Below are 15,461 nucleotides of genomic sequence, written 5' to 3' on the forward strand. Positions count from 1 at the left end.
GTAAAGAAAGAATTGTCCGCCAAAATGGATGAAGAACCATGGAGTAAGTTCCTAGAAGAAATAGAAATAAAATTAGATAAATATGGAAAGGAGCTCCAGGAAACAAAACTGCGCAAGTTTAAGCGCGACACTATCGACTACAAGCTGAATGAAGCCTATACTTGGGCCGAGGTTTACGCGACAAGAGGATATACGGGCAAAAAACAGCAAGCAACCTCATCCGAAGAAAGTGTTGTGTCAGTGACGCAAGCACCTCTAGACAACCTATCGCTCAGCAACAATGACGTAAACCAGGGCAACAAGCACCCACTACAATTGATATAGCATCCAAATCATCATCTGATGCTTTTTTAGAGAAGGGCCAAGCCCAAAGCAAACCTCCGGACCAATCGTCAACTCAACTGAGCGACAAAAAACGCAAAGAGGGAAAGGAAAAGGAAAAGGAACAGGCCAAGAAAACGGGCTTACGGAGCCAGACCAAAACCTAGTGATTAACATCTCAAAATATCCACTTTCTAAATTTGAAGAGAGATTGTTAAACAAAGGGATAACTTTCATGAGTACTTATCACACGAATGAGCTAGAGACAGAAGCAGCATTCTTTAAATTCATGAGAATTTTACGATTAAAACACTTCTTCACAATACTAAACCCCATCGAAACAACGGACAACACAACAGAGAAGTTCAAACCTAAAAGCAATTTCTTAGCCCCAGTTTCCCACAAAAGCCTAGACACATTTGAGACTCTAGTCAAAGCTGATATGAGCAAAATCCAATACAGGAGAAAGTTGAATAATCTGACAAGAGCAGAACACAGTGCCATACAATCTCTGGCAAAAAATAAAACAATTGTGATCCAGAAGGCGGACAAAGGGGGAGGACTAGTCATTATGGATTCAGATTTTTACATACAAAAGGGCAATGAACATGTTCAAGATGTGAATACCTACGCTAGACTTGAGAAAGACTCAACGGTGGAAATCTCTCAAACTTTAGACAAAATCTTAGAAAAAGCAGAAGAACTAAGTTGGATTAACAATACCACCAAACGTTACCTAAGACAAATCTATCCCAGAAGACCGAGGATATATTTTTTACCAAAAATACATAAGAATCTACAGAATCCCCCTATCAGACCGATAGTGTCTGGATGCTCATCAATCTTTGAAAATCTAGGAATCTACATTGATGCTCACATGCAATCATTAATCCATGACTGGCCAACATATTTGGAAGACACATCGGATTTCCTAAGAAGCCTCTCAACTATCCAAACCGAAGGGTGCATGGATTGGACGCTATGCACTATAGCCGTGACATCCTTATACACGTTGATCCCCCACAAACAAGGATTGGAAGCCATGGAATGGGTTTTATTGAGAACTGACAAACCTGAAGAACTCAAATATCTAATCATGCAGCTAATGGAATTCTGCTTGGAAAATAGCTATTTTGTATGGCTAGACGAATACTACATCCAACTCAGTGGAACAGCTATGGGTTTTCCTGGGGCATGCATATATGCCAATATATTCATGGCAAAGTTTGAATTGGACTATATCTTAGAGGATCGCACTTGGCATGAAGGCATCGTGTATTGTAAACGATACATAGATGGCATCTTTATAATTTGGAAACAGCCTGTTTCAGAACTCATGCAAAACATTAAAAGTTTGAATTTAGCAAACCCAAGAATCCAGTTCACATGCAATACAAGTACAACATCTATACCATTTCTGGATGTCATGGTAGAAATTGTAGAGAATACAATTCAAACAAAACTATACAAAAAACCAACTGATAAAAATACAGCGTTGATATATGGAAGTTTCCATCCGGCCAACCGAATCAATAATCTTCCGATATCACAATTCATGAGGATAAAGAGGATATCATCAGATAGTGAAGAATGTGAGAAGAGTCTAGAAGAGCAGAAACAAAGATATCTAGATAGGGGATACCCCATAAAACTACTGGAAGCACAAATAGAGAGAATTAAGACAATACCACGATCAGAACTCTTGCAGAAAAAATCCAAAACTGTAAATAAAAGGATGGTTTTCGTTTCAAAATACTCGACAGCATCGAGGGATATAAAAAGAATTATACAGAAAAGATGGGTGATCTTACAAGTCGAGAAAGATTTTGGAACATTGTTCATTGACAAACCTTTATTCGCCTACAAAAGAGCGCAGAACCTTAAGGAACTACTTAATAAACCAGAAGGACTTGAAGGCACCAGACAACAGCAAGAAATTCACAAAGGTACAACGCGATGCTACAATTGCAAGAATTGCAATAATGTTATACCAGGCAACACTTTATCACATCCTCGCACAGGAGAAAAAATCCAACTTAGACACACCACCATTTGCAATTCAGAGCATGTAGTGTACTCGATTAAATGTCCTTGTGGACTACTGTACGTAGGGAAGACGGACAGAAAACTTAAGCTGCGGCTTTCGGAACATAAAAGTCGGATTCGGAATAAGAATCAAAAATTTGCTAGCATTCGCGCCAAGAATTTTCAATTCTATTAAGGACACAAAGGCGAGGATTATGCTTCTCAAACTTTACTGCATCAACATAGCAGCCAATGAAAATATATTATTTTCGCAACAAACAATAAATTACTACATTTCCCATGAACACCATGGTTATAGGCACGCCCCCATAGTCCATAAGAACCCTCTGCGTGCGTTACACATCCTCTTTCTTTGAGGCGAAAGTCCATAACTTGAACCAAAACGAACTCCAACATGGAAGAACAACTTTAGCTTGACAGCTTGACGTCCATCGTCTCTTAATCTGACTTTTTCTCAGCTCCTGGAAAAAAGGATAACACCCCCGTAATCACTGAAATACAGGGTGGGCAAGCGTATGATATACAGACATTAAGCCGGGTGGGATAATCCTCGCCTCCGTGTCCTTAATAGAATTGAAAATTCTTGGCGCGAATGCTAGCAAATTTTTGATTCTATTACAGGACCGGAGGCTTCTGATTATGCTAGTTTAACGCTTGATTAAATACAACTGAAGTAATATCTCCCACCGGCTTATAATAAAAATATGTAAATGTCGATTCAGACGACCAATCTGCACAACGCATTATATCTTGGATACTTGACCCCAACCCATACGATTTCTACGCCATTGCGCCTCTCACAGAATGAGCACCAAAGACTCCAGTATCTACGCCAGCTTCAGCCATCACATAACGAAGCCATCTAGCTATTGTGGCCGCTACCACAGGTTTGAAGGGTTTTTGAATGGCAATCAATAATTGTTTACAACCCTGCGGCCGCAAGGCCTTGGTACATTCCTCGTAAGCTTTCAAGCAGTGAACCACACACAATTTGTCATTTGTAGGAAAAGCATTATATGAAATGTGACGTGACAAAGTTTTAGTGCGACCTGTAATATGAAAGGAAACCCCTTCCGGGGTGAACACTCTACCTGTTACGTCGAGCGCTCTCACATCCGAAGTCCGTCTGCAAGACGATAAACACAATAACATCGCCAGTTTTGCCGATAGCTGCTTCCTGGACAGAAGAGCGTTGCTCGGCCAACTATTGAATAAAGAAAGTACTAAGGACACATCCCACAATCCTGTATACTTGGGTGAGGGCGGCTTGGCAGCCCTGATGCCTTTTAACAGTTTACATACCATCGGGTGCATGCCCACCGGTTTCCCGTCTATCTGGGCATGCCCCGCCGAAATTGCCGAACGAAAATTATTAACCGATCGGTACGCTAAACCTGATCCGGCCTTTTCCGTCAGAAAATTCAAAACTTGGGACAACTCTGCCCCCACGGGATCCAAACGTCGTCCCACGCACCAATCCACCCAGTTTTTCCAGGCTGAGGAATAACGTTTCCTGGTGGAAGGCGCCCATGCCTGTCTGATAAACTCAGCAGTTTCGCTCGAAATTCCCGGCAACTGCCACTGTTCCCGGAAAGCCTCCATGCCATCAGCGACAGCTTGCCCTCCAGTAGCAACGGGTGCTGTTCCTGTTGAGGGCCCTGCAACAACCATCTCGAATCCGGAAGCATCCGTGGGCAATCGCAGCTCCACTGCAAGAGCTTGGGGAACCAAGCCTGAGACGTCCACCACGGAGTTACCATGACTATCTCCGCTTTCTGTCTGATGACCTGTGTCATCACCCTGGGAATCAAGAGGAAGGGAGGAAACGCATATTGCGTCCCTTGAGACCAGTCCTGGAGGAAGGCATCCGTCGCCGCCGCCATTGGATCCGGTCTCCAGCTGAAGAACCGGCGAATCTGAAACGAGAGCCTGGAGGCAAATAGGTCCGTCTGAAACGGGCCCCATGTCGCCTGAAGCCACTGAAAGACACGAGGGAGCAGCTTCCACTCGCTGTAATCCCTCAGGTGTCTGGAATTCCAATCCGCTACCTGATTGGCCTGACCTGGAATGTATTCCGCCACCACCGAGATCTGGTTTTGGAGACAATAATGCCAAAAATCTTTGGCTATTTGAACAAGCATCGACGACTTTGTGCCGCCCAGCTTGTTGATATACCTCACCGCTGACACGTTGTCCAAACGGAGGAGGATGCAACAAGACGTCTGTTTCGGGGACAAAGTGCGAATCGCAAATGACCCTGCTAGCAGTTCCAAACAATTTATGTGCATTTCTAGTTCCTGTGCCGACCATCTGCCGCCTGTAGAAACTTCTCCACAGCGCGCGCCCCAGCCCCACCTGCTGGCGTCGGACTCGATCACTACTTCTGGTTGTGATCCGAAAATTGCCCTGCCATTCCAGGCATCCACGTGACTTAACCACCACTGTAGTTCTGTCCGTACCTCCTCTGAAAGAGGCACCGAGTCCGTGTATGATAGGCCCCTCCTCAGATGTTGTATCTTGAGCCTTTGAAGGGCCCTGTAATGCAATGGCCCCGGAAAGATTGCTTGAATGGACGATGCCAGTATGCCCACTACTCTGGCCAGCGTCCTGAGAGTCACTACCTGACTGTCTAATAACTTCTTTATCTCTAGTTTCAAATCCCGCAATTTGGCTTGCGGGAGGAATAGTTGTGCCGACAGGGAATCGATCGTGAACCCCAGAAAGTCCACCGATTGCATCGGAACCAGTATCGATTTCTTTGAGTTGACTACAAATCCTAAGCTTTGGAGTAAAGACATAGTCATGTTCAGATGCCGCAGGAGACAAAGTCGATCCTGCGCCATGACTAATATATCGTCTAGATATATGATCAATCTTACCCCTCTTCCCTGAGGAAGGCGACCACCGGTTTCATCACTTTCGTGAAGCACCACGGAGCCGAGGATAGTCCGAAGGGAAGTGCCAAGTATTCGAAACATTGGTTGTCCCACATGAATTGCAGAAACTTGCGATGCGGTGGGAAAATCGGGATAGACAGATATGCATCTTTGAGGTCCAGGCGGACAAACCAGTCCCCTTCCTGCAGCAAATCTGCTAGGAGATGAATACCCTCCATTTTGAAATGGTTGTAGGTTAGGTATTGGTTGAAATCTCTGAGGTTGAGAACCAACCTGTTGCCGCCCCCTTTCTTTTGGACAAGGAAGACATTGCTGAAGAAAGACCGAGGACCCCTCTGAACCCGGGCGATCGCCCCTTTCTTCAGCAATTCTTCCACCTCTTTGTTTATAAAATTGTGATCTTGTAGGTAAAAATGGAGAGGCGGAGGTGGAGACCCCTGCGCTGGACGGGAGAAAAATTCCAGTTGAAATACCTGAACGGTTTGCAGCACACACGCATCCTGCGTCAAAGCTCGCCACTGTGCCATGCAATGCTGCGTTCGTCCCCCCAATGGAAGAATGGAAAGATCTGTAACACTCACCGGAGTTCTGACTTGACTTGAAGGAAGCCCTGTTGTTCCCTGACTGGAAACGGCCCCTGGAGAATCTCTGCTTGGATGGATAGAAAGTTCCACCGCGGGTGGAGTCCCACTCTCCACGACCACGACCAAAGTCTCCACGCTGGGAGCCTTGCTGGAATCCTCGGCCTGACGAGCGGCCCCCGCCTCGTCCGGCCCTGGTGAAAACCCCTTGGCTAAGGGCCCGCTTGATTCCGCTCTGGGCCTTGTCAAGGGCGGTGAAGGTGCCGACGTACTTAGTAACGTCTTTCACGAATTTGTCGCCAAAAAGGAAACCCCCCGCCAGGGGTCCCGGTTCCGCTTCCGCAAGCTCCGTGAGGTTGCTGTCCATCCGAAGAAGCAGGGATTTTCGCCTCTCGGAAGAGATGGCGCAGTTAGCGTTGCCCACGAGGCAAATGGCGCGCTGGGCCCAGCCCGCCAGAATGTCCGGGTCCACTGCTTCCGTACCCTCCTTGGCCTTCAGCGCCATTTCCAATATTTTCGCGAGGGGCCCCACGACGTCCAACATCTTGTCCTGGCAGCCCCGCCAGGCCCTATCCAACCCCCTCTTCGGGTCTTTGGAGAACTTGCGTAAGAACGTGAGCATGCTCGCGTCTATCTCCGGAGTGTCTGCCACGCTATCCTGAATCTCAGGCCGGGGACACTCCGACCTCAAACGATTTCGGACCTCCCTGCTGAAAGACTTGCGGAGGTTCTCATGCAGATATTCGGCGACCGCCGGGGGTGGAATCCAGTCCGAGGACCGGGGGTGGACGATATCCGACGGATCAAAAGTGAAAGTCCCGATTTTTTCTTCCGTCTGCTTCGGGTCGACTCTGGCCTTCTTAAAGGGAGGAGGATGCTCCTCCGAAGTGTCGGTGTCGGTGCCCGTGTCCGTATTCGTGGTAGCCGTGTCCGTATCCACAGGTATTGGGCGTTTCGATTTGGCCTTACCCCCACGTGGTGTCGGTCCGATGGCCCTTTCGCCGGCAGGGAAGCCAAAGACTGAGCATGCGGCCACTGCTGTCCCGCCGAGCCCGTCTCGGAAGAAGTGGCTGCTAGTTTCTGTTTCTGTTTCTTCTTCTTCCCATAGCCATGGCATTTGGCAAAACCCTCGAGCTGTTTACGAATAGGGCGCAGAGCCTCTGCAAGTGCCTGATGCACCGTCTGCGGGACTTGCGTCTCCATAGCCTTCGTAACCGAAGCCTGGACCGAGGCATCCAAGGCTTCCACGATATTGTCTTCTAAGACAGCCTCTTGCTGTCCCTCCACAATCTCCTCCTCATCATGATGTTCCTCATCTGGGTAACGAACCCAGCCCTCCATCGTGAAGGAACGCCGGCCGTCGGCCGGTACAAAAAGGTGGGTAATGGGGGGGGTCAGCCCAGGCACACTGATACAAAATTCGTTGGCAACGTTTCCTAAACCCCCTCAGCAAAGCTGTAATCAAAGGTCAACAACCTGGGCCCTTCGATTCCGAGAGCGTGTGCACACTCTGGGCCACGTAGAGACTTTCCAACCAGCAAGCTCAAGAGCGCTGGCGATCACACAAGGGGTCCTGCCGGTGTGTGGAACACGTATGCAATGCGTTCGCAGAAAGCCAAGGAATCAGAACGAGGCGCGCCGCCCAAACATTACCAAAACCGCCAAATTAGCCCAAATTGGTAAGCGTGTAGGTAGCGCGCGTCGACCGAGAGCCACCCGGAGGAAGCGTCAGGGCGTACGAGGGAAGCCTCTGCGCGCCTTGCGGCTGCCGGTACCGGGCTCGCGGCGGCCCCCTTGCCAGTCAAAGACCGTTGTCCTGGACGCTCGAAGAGCGCGTGGACCAGTGGACTGACGTCCAAAGTCTATGGCTCTGAAGTGGTTCGTGAACGGACAGAGAAAATGCAACAATAATTCCAACACAAAGTAATAAAACAATTCAATTCGGAGCTAATGGCTCAATCATACAACTCATATCAAATCAAAACACATTAACCCCAAAGGAACAACCCAAACACAAGCAGAGTGAGGGGACCAAGGGGAGGTGCACTTAACTCTGACTTGAGCAGCAAAGAAAGAGGATGTGTAACGCACACAGAGGGTTCTTATGGACTATGGGGGCGTGCCTATAACCATGGTGTTCATGGGAAATGTAGTAATTTATTGTTTGTTGCGAAAAAAAATATATTTTCATTGGCTGCTATGTTGATGCAGTAAAGTTTGAGAAGCATAATCAGAAGCCTCCGGTCCTGTAATAGAATCATACTTCACCATTAGCCAAACATTGGATGGAGATGGGCCATACAATAGCCCAATTGAGATTTCAAATTATTGAACTTGTTCCACAACGACTAGGACTGGATAATGCTAGAATCCTGCTCCAGAGAGAAGCTTTCTGGATACGCAAGCTGCAGACATTGACCCCAAATGGGCTAAATGACAAAATGGAAATGATTTGCTTTCTGTAAAGCTTTAAACTTAAATATTTCAAGATTCACGAACTCTTAACACAATCAGACCCTCAAGGGCTTCTAATCCACAGTGATATGTACATACACATGACACAATGATAGACTGATACCTCCTTAACACACATAAGCGCTTCATCGACGCATGGTTTATTTTAGATTGTAAATAGGCAGGACTTTGTATATGTGGAGTAGTATCTTCTCTTATTTCAACTTGATTGCCTGAGTCTGTGGTAACCACTCTTGTTATTTTTATTTTTTATTTTTTATTTTTATAGATTTTGACTATGTTGTCACTGTTAGGTTCTTTATATGCAAAGGTTAATAACCATCTGAATATTTCTTGAGCGTCATCAGAGCGTGATATTCACCGCAATAAGTCTAAAAATTCAAACTATCACTCAATATTCAACCCTGACCTCTTACTAATGGCGGCCATATAACACTAATGAACAAGTCCTTCATCTGTCGCTACGTGTTAAGCAATAGTGGGTAAACTATAAAAAAGGACTAAACAACTAAGAGGACTAGTTCCGGTCGGCATCCCCGATTGAAAACGCCACTCCGCGCGGGACGATTTGCACTATCGGTAAGACTTTAAATAAGCACTAACGTGCGCTCCACCGTTTTCAAACTATGAACAGGCTACTGAATGCGTCTATTTTTTCATTCACAGCCAGACTGCTTTTATGAACTAGCGAGACCGTTTAAACTACCTTGGAAGCTCGCAGGTAAAAAACCTTTCTTTCAACTCAATAGAGTTTGAGATGTAGACTTCTTAAACATCACGATGCTCATTGGATTATATATATTTTTTTTTTCCATTCCCATAGGGCATTTTCATTTTCGGTCCAAAACAGACTCGAAGGTGAGCAAATAAATTCGTTATTTAAAAACAACGCTTCACGTTGATGATGATATGAATTCTGACACTCCTTGGAAGTGACTATAAATATAATGTTTCTTTTGCAGATACATAATATACAAGCAAGGCTCAGGTAAACCAATTCATAAAACTAAATAAACACCAAAAATCCTTTATACAGAGTTCCTAAAATAAGATACTTAAACAATCCTTTCCTTTTAGATTGACCGTTGCCACGAAATAAACTTCTTGATATAGGATTTATCGAGTTTACTCTATACTCGCGGTAAGAATCGTCAAGATCACAAGCCATAAAAAGTTTATAAGCCTCAATGGCACCATTAGTAACTGAGTTTCCTTCTTCTTCTTTTTCCTTAACAGACCCCTGATGAAGGGGCCTCAGCCCCGAAATGCATTGGGTTTTTTAACGCATTGATTTGAATTATGATTTGAACATGTACTGATATGATGGAAATACTATTGTTTACTTTGTGAATAATTTTCAATGTATACGCCAGTAATGTGAAACTTTGATGTTCTTTGCAACTTCTGATAAAATTGTATCTTAAACGTATAACTGGAGAATTTGAATTTATTGTACTGCGCGTTAGAGCCCTGGTGACCTTTTGGGACCAGGCCACACATTTTGATTTACAATAGTGAGCAGGCACTAATCTAGCGCAGCACACATACCGAAGAAACATATAAAAAGGGTAAAACAGAGTGCAGTACCCACACACATTCATAAATCAAGACCCATCCTCAAAAGTGAGACCTGCTGGCCTGCGGAGCGGGGCTGCATGATGTGGAGGGTGCCATGTCCGCGGGCCGCGGGCTTGTGGTTTGCAGCGGAGCGTTGGGGCCTCTTTTCTACACGCTGGTGGCGGAAGGTGAGCAGTGAGGCCTTAGTGCGTAGGGACAGGCATGCACTGCTGGTTGGCGGGAGGGGCTGGGGTGCAGCTGCCTTGGTGCGTGGGGGACATGCACCGCTGGACAGTGGGAGGGGCAGGGTGCAGCTGCCTGGGTGGGCATGCACCGCTTGGACGGCGGGAGGGGCTGGGCTGCAGCTGCCTGGGTGCGCAGGGGCAGACAGGCGATTATGTTGTGTGCAATTGAATGTACTGTGCCATTCATGTATCTGGACTCTGTTTCAGATGACGGGTCTGTCTCAGATGTGTGACCTGGTGAACTGCACTACATACCGGCACGTGGTTGGAGTCAAACCGGTGGCAGCAGGTTAGCAGTGTGACCTGGGTGCACAGTGTCGGCACTCTCCCTCCCTCTTTCTCTCTTCTTTTCTCTATCTCTCGCTCCCCCTCTCTGTCCATCTATCTCTCTCTCCCCCTCTCTGTCCATCTATCTCTCGCTCCCCCTCTCTGTCCCTCTATTTCTCTCTCTCCCTCTCTGTCCATCTATCTCTCTCTCCCCCTCTCTGTCCATCTATCTCTCGTTCCCCCTCTGTCCGTCCATCTCTCGCTCCCCCTCTCTGTCCGTCTATCTTTCTTCCCCTCTCTGTCCGTCTATCTCTCTCCCCCTCTCTGTCCATCTATCTCTTGCTCCCCTTCTCTGTCCATCTATCTCTCTCTCCCCCTCTCTGTCCATCTATCCCTCTCTCCCCCTCTCTGTCTGTTTATCTCTCGCTCCTCCTCTCTGTCCGTCTATCTCTTACTCTCCCTCTCTGTCCCTCTATCTCTCTCTGTCAGTCTATCTCTCGCTCCCTTCTCTGTCCATCTATATCTCTCCCCCTCTCTTTCCCTCTCTCTCCTTTGCTCTCTCTCTGTCCCTTAATGTGCGCAAAACACACCTTCGCTTTTAAAAGAAGTCCACATTAAATACATACAATATACAAAATGTATACAATTCAGACAATATGATTAAATCCATTCAGCAATAGGTGCCCAAATTTTCTCCCCCAAAGCTCTTCTTTTAATCCCCTTTAACTTATAGATAGCGGACTCGATATTATACATAAACAATACATTTTCATGCCAAGTGAAGAATGAAGGAGGATCTGGGCTAATCCATTCCCTGGTAATACAGGCTCTGGCCACTGCCATGCATATAAATAAGAAATAAGATATTGGCTTTGATCTAGAAGGAGTATGCTCAATACCCAATAACACCATTTCCATGGTTACCGTAATATCACATTTAAGAAAGACAGAAAGAAAGCTTTCAATTTGTTGAAAAAACGCCCTAAGTTTGAGGCAGGAAAAAAACATGTGCAAATCATCAGCTGGAAATAACCCACAGCGACTACAATTCGTTCCAGTGGTCGTACTCCACTTAGCAACCTTACTTGGAGTAAATAAAGGTTATGTATGCACATAAAATGCTGAGATTTCATCATCCCTCTAATCAAACAATCTGAAGCACATTTAATAGAAAGCAAGACATCAATATCAGGGATGCCTACTTTATTAGCCCATTTCAACTGGCATTGTTCCAGATCATCCCCACATTCTTGAATCAAGCTTAAATAAAGAGATTCTATACGAGGTTTTTTCTGCAAAAGTTCTAATAAAGGAATTTTCATCATTCTAACTGAGGTGGTGGATAGATAGCTCTATAAAAAACTTCGAAGTTAAAGAAATTTAAAAAAGTCATTTCTTGCCAAGGAAGAAGTTGTTCTCTAGTTCCTGAAATGAAACAATTTGGCCATTAAAAAATAAATCTCCCAAATATCATAGTCCTTTCTGCTCCCACCTATATGTCGTTAAGTCGCAGAAAATAGCTGGCAAAAGACCAGACGAAGCTAAGGGGGTATAAAAATTTAATTTAGATAGGCTTAAATGCTTTCGAACTTTTGCCAGACTCAAAAAGCTGCCTTCAATGTCTTATACTTTGTTTTTTTATGGTAACTGGGCTCAACAACCTTAAGAAAACTACCTTTCACTTTCTCGCCCATAATCATTTCAAATATCGTTGGCGTTTGACAAATGGGTATATTTACTCTATCTCCCATTATAAGAGGGTTAATAAATTGTAATGTAGCTGCTAAATAATAAAATAAAAAGTAAAGGACATTCCAACCTCCACACTCATTACTAAGTATCATTTTCTTGAGGGCTTTACGATGGCGTTTATAGCCCCACAAAAACCGGGAGGTAGTCCTTTCTAAATGTTTAAAAGAGAGAGAGTGAAATTCTAACGGTATAGTACGGTACATATACAACACTTTTTGTAGGATCAGCATTTTTAAGATATTAAGTCTGCCATACAATGATAGGTGTAAGTGATCTAAACGCTGTATCATAGTATTAATTTGCGCTATCATGGGGTTTATATTGAGTTCCGGTATTTTCTCTATAGGCAAAGAAATCTTGGGGGCATATTATCAAGGGGGTTTATCTCCGCTTGTTTGGCTTTAAAAGCCAAGAAAGCGGAGATAAAATTATCTCCCTATTACCTAGCTGTCGCTAACACCAGTTAGCGACAGCTAGTAGGAGATAGCGGCCATCTTGGGCCCCACTGTGCATGTCAGTGATATGTATCACTAATGACATGCAAAGGGGGCGTGCCAAGATGTTAGCGACTGAAAACAGTCGCTAACATCGCTATCTCCTATTACCAACTTTTGGAGATATTCGTGCTAAGCGTGAATATCTTCAAAAGCTAACACCTGCCCTGAGCAGTTCTTAGCCATGTTATCCAATGGGAGGTGGATAACATGGCTAAGAGCATTAGCTCGGTAATGCATGAATATCGCTGACATTTCAGCGATATTCATGCATTGCGGCGATTTTTATCGCATTTGCGATAAACCTTGGTAATACCAAGGTTTATTTGCGGTAAAAATCGCCGCAGCTCAGTGGTAAATTTTTGTCTCTAACCAAGCAATAGCGATAATTATCGCTTTTGCTTGGTAATATGCCCCTTGATTCCCAAATATGTAACCTCTGGAGTAGTAATATTCGGAGGTGGGTTATCCCCAGAGCAAAGAATCTGCGTTTTCTCCAGATTAAGTTTGTAGCCAGAGAATAATCCGAATTGTTTAGAAAGATCATTAACTGCCGGAAGGGCTGTCTGTACGTCAGTGGTAGTTATCACAATATCATCAGGGTAAGCCAATGCTCGGTAGTTGGTATTAGCCAAATAAATAGGTTTCATTTTTTGTTCCAAAATAAAGCGATTAATTAGAGGGTCAATATAAAGTGCAAAAAGTAAAGGCGAGCAGGGACATCCTTGACGGGTGCCCCTGGTGATTGAAAAAGAAGGGGAAACTTGGCCATTAATTCGGATACAAGCTTTTGGAGCGATATACATAGTTTTTAGTGCTTTTATAAAACCTGAACCTAGTCCCTTCATTGATAACACTTCCCACACATAGCCCCAGGCAACCCGGTCAAAAGGCTTTTTCAGCATCTATCAATACAAGTCCAACATTAGACCGAGTTGCTTGGGACCAATCGAGAAACGTGATCACCCGTCGAATATGATCCGCAGTGTCTCGGGCAGAAATAAAGCCATGTTGGTATTTAGAGACTAGCGGAGAAATAATATTACATAATCGTGAGGCAAGAATTTTAGAGAAAATTTTACTATCGGCGTTTATAAGTGAAATGGGACGAAAGGATGAAGGCAACAAGGGAGGTTTACCCTTTTTAAGAAATACAGTTATTATAGAATCATGCCATGATTGAGGGGCGATACCTTGTTGGGCTCTTAAGCATAAATCCACTAGTTCTGATTTCAAGATACCCCGAAAATGCTTAAAAAACTCCAAAGGAATAACATCAGGGCCTGCAGCTTTTCCAGAGGCTAAGGACATCAGAGACAGCTCAATCTCCTCCCAAGTATTTGGCAGGTTCAGTTTCTCACTCTCTTGTAAAGGTAAGATATCATTCAAAACTGATTCAATAAATTGAGTAATCTGGTCTGAACAGTCTCCCACAACATCCTCAGCGTATAGTTTGGAATAGAAATCACAAAACACTTTGAGTATATCATCTATTTTGTTAACCGTCGTCCCTGCAATATTATTAATTTTATCAATGCTAGCAAACACCGCTTTCTGCCTTGCCCTCTTGGCCAAATATTTTCCTGAATTTTCTCCTACTTCATAAACCTCCGTTCGGAAAGCAGCAATTTGCTGAGCAAACTTTAAAGCAAATCCTTGATGAATCTTAACCTTAAGAGCCAGTAGTTCCTTAATAATAGTATCTGTAGTTAGTCCCTTGTTACAAGCCTGCATAAGACGAATCTCCAACAGTCTTAGATTATTCATTTCTGTTTCCTCTTTCTTTCTAGTCTCCCTCTGTTTTCTTATTGAAAAGCTCAATGTTTCTCCTTGAACCCCACACTTAAATGTATCCCAAACTACTTCTGCAGAAGCAGATCCCTTGTTATTAGAAAAAAACTCAGGAATCCAGGTATTCATATACTCAACGTAGGATAAATCAAACAGGAGCTTACGATCAAAAGACCACGGCCGAGGGGTGGGTAGAATGTTTAAGTCAAAGCTAAGAGTGATGGGGTTATGGTCCGATATATAATTTTTGGTAACACCCTATATTCCATTTGAGCAAGTTCATTATGTAATGTCTTAGCAACAAAAAAATAGTCTAGCCTGAAGTGTCTTTGATGGGGGGCAGAAAAGAAAGTACATCCAAAAGTTCCCCCCCTTTTTTCATACCCCACATCTATCAATCTATATTCTTGAACAATCCCCTTAACTGCTTTAAATACATTCTTCTTTCTCCCTGCATATGGAGTATTTCCGTAGATATCAAATGTTTCATCCAAATGCAAGTTAAAGTCCCCGCATAATATTACATTAGGTGACCATAAAGCTAACTCCACACTTAATTGATGTAATACTGTGGGGTCGTCGACAGTAGAAGCATAGACCAAACAAATAGTAATGATCGGTCTCCCAAGTTTGAGTTCCGCAATAACCCATCGTCCCAGTGGATCTTCTTTAATACTTTTAACTTTACCTAGTCCAAACCTCTTTAAAATGGCCACCCCTGTTATTGTGGAACTTTGACGAGAACACCACACAATCAAGACACACCTTCTCATCATGATTTTTGTCTGACAGTCTGTGACCTACGGGTTGTCCCGAGGGGAGCCGCCATGTGTCTTCATTTCTGATCTGTGTTTATTTGAATACATTTTCATTTGTTGATTCAAAGGTGAATGTGTGATGCTCATTTTTATGACGACACATGCATGTCACCAGATGTGATTGTGCAACAGCAGGTGGAATATTTGGTACATGATTCTGTTTAGTTGATGTGGCATGTCTTTTTCCGGGGGGCCAGGGGGTGGGGGATCCTGGTGG

The 15,461-nt window shown here is 44.4% G+C and overlaps 1 protein-coding gene across 1 annotated transcript in view; it reads right to left on the reverse strand.

Annotated features, from left to right (window-relative positions):
• The window catches only part of ASMT (acetylserotonin O-methyltransferase), a 379,261-nt gene that overhangs the window by 321,049 nt on the left and 42,751 nt on the right, over positions 1–15,461 (reverse strand). The window lies entirely within an intron of this gene.

The sequence above is a fragment of the Lissotriton vulgaris genome, chromosome 8 (assembly GCF_964263255.1).
Source record: "Lissotriton vulgaris chromosome 8, aLisVul1.2, whole genome shotgun sequence".
NCBI classification, from domain to species: domain Eukaryota; kingdom Metazoa; phylum Chordata; class Amphibia; order Caudata; family Salamandridae; genus Lissotriton; species Lissotriton vulgaris.